Here is a 2,155-nt window from a genome sequence, read left to right on the forward strand (position 1 = left end):
TTCAAACGTTTCTTTTCCCTCTTATATCTCTCTCACTTTGCATTCCTCATCAAGTTATTTCTCTCTCTCTTCCGTTTTCTTCTCTTGCTCAAACAAGTTTTTCTTACTTTAAAAAAAAAAAAAAAATCTAGCTCAAACCTAGCGTTCATCCTAAGTCTGTTGAGGATCTATGACTCAAAGGCGACAGATCTCTGCATATCTCGGGATGGCTCTCCTAATACCTCTCAAGTCAGACCTCTTCTTTGATGTTGTTATCAACTTTCACCCAAAGACAGAAGACTTTCTTGAGTTATGGGAGGAGGTTAAGAATGATATTCTTAACTTCTATGTTAAGGGAAAGCCCCGTTTGCAACATTAGCTCTCTGTCTGTGAACTGTCCCTCTCTTCCTCTTTGGTCACTTGGATCTCTCCTACAGTGGAGGTTCTAGTCTGGAAGACAAGAGTCCACAGGGATTCTTGATGGGTTGACACAGAGTGTGTCCTGCTAGGGTGCTGTTTTTAATTTTTGTAGTCATTTCCTCTTGGGATGACTTTTTATGTATTTGCTAGGAATGTTTCTCATCTTGTTAAACATAGGAACCTTTTGTAATATCTTTTGATTATCAATGAAAAGTTTCTTTGTTTTTACATTCCAGTGATTTTATTTGTCGTTTTATTCATCTGAATCTTTTGAAATATTCTTTTTGATGTTATGACAAAAAGGGGGAGAAGATAAATGATAAATGATTTGATTAATCTATCAGTTGCTGGGTAGAGCTCCCACACATTCACTAACAAGAACTGCAAGTTCTATATGGTTTAAGTGTTTTGCAGGTATAAAGAAGTAAAGAGAATCTTCAAAGCAAACACAAGAAGCAAAACCATGGAAACTGAAGCAAGCTGAGTGCTGTCAAGCTTCAGAGATCAGAAGCACTGATAATAGAATTTGATCCATATTTGTCTATTTGATCTGACAAAATTCTATTTGCTCTGATACATTATTTTAGCCTATATGGCTCTGATACATATAATGTGTTCGAATATATATTTTATGTTCTAACTCGTTCATGCTGACTTTTGTCGTTTAGTTTTTGTTCTGTAACATTTCAGGATGTAGAGATGCTCTGATGATGCTCTGGTACATTCAACAATGTTCTGATACAAATCTAGCATGAAGTGATGTTGGTAGAAATTCAAAGCTCTGAAGCTATCCGAGGGAAGCAGAAATCAGAAGCTGCGAATGTTCTAAAGATCCAGAAAACTCAAGTTCTGAAGCTGTCCTAAATGGAAGCAGAAATCAGAAGCTGTGAATGTTCAGAAGATCAAAGAAATTCAAGTTCTGAAGCTGTCCTAGATGGAAGCAGAAGTCAGAAGCTGTGAATGTTCAGAAGATCAAAGAAATTCAAGTTCTGAAGCTGTCCCAGATGGAAGCAGGAATCAGAAGCTGTGAGTGTTCTAGGGATCTAAAGAAATTCTAGTTCTGAAGCTGTCCAATGGAAGCAGAAGTCAGAAGCTATGAATTCTCTGAAGACAGAAGCTTATATGATCGTCTCTACCGAAATAATCAGGGAAGTCTTTTATTAAAGTTCTTCGAGTATTTATTTCAGGGGGAGATTATTTATCTCAGGGGGAGATTGTTAATCTCAGGGGGAGACATATTCATATGCTTATGCTATAGCTGTGTAATTTGTCTTTTGCCGTCTGTTCTTTCTGATCGCAAATTCATATCATTTATATATGTTTTTTGTCATCATCAAAAAGGGGGAGATTGTTAGAACAAGATTTGTTCTGATCAATTATCTTAGTTTTGATGATAACAATAATATGAATTTTGCTTAAGATAATATGGTACTCTAATCCAATGCAATTTCCTTTTCAGGAAATATATAAAGAGTACGCATAATTCAGCGCTCAGAAGCTTTGTCTCAAGGGTTCAGCATGCAACATCAGAACATGGTCTGGCAAGACATCAGAAGATGGTCGAAGCAGAATCAGAACATGGATCTATGGAAGCATCAGAAGAACAAGAGAACAGAAGCACTGAAGTTCTGATGGTATCACGCTCAGAAGCACTTCAAGGTCAGAAGATCAGAAGATGCTATGCACCAAGCTGTTTGACTCTGATGATATTCAAACGTTGTATTCACAAACATCAGATCAGAAGAAAGTACAAGTG

This window comes from Vicia villosa, unplaced genomic scaffold, assembly GCF_029867415.1.
Source record: "Vicia villosa cultivar HV-30 ecotype Madison, WI unplaced genomic scaffold, Vvil1.0 ctg.004082F_1_1, whole genome shotgun sequence".
Lineage (NCBI taxonomy): Eukaryota > Viridiplantae > Streptophyta > Magnoliopsida > Fabales > Fabaceae > Vicia > Vicia villosa.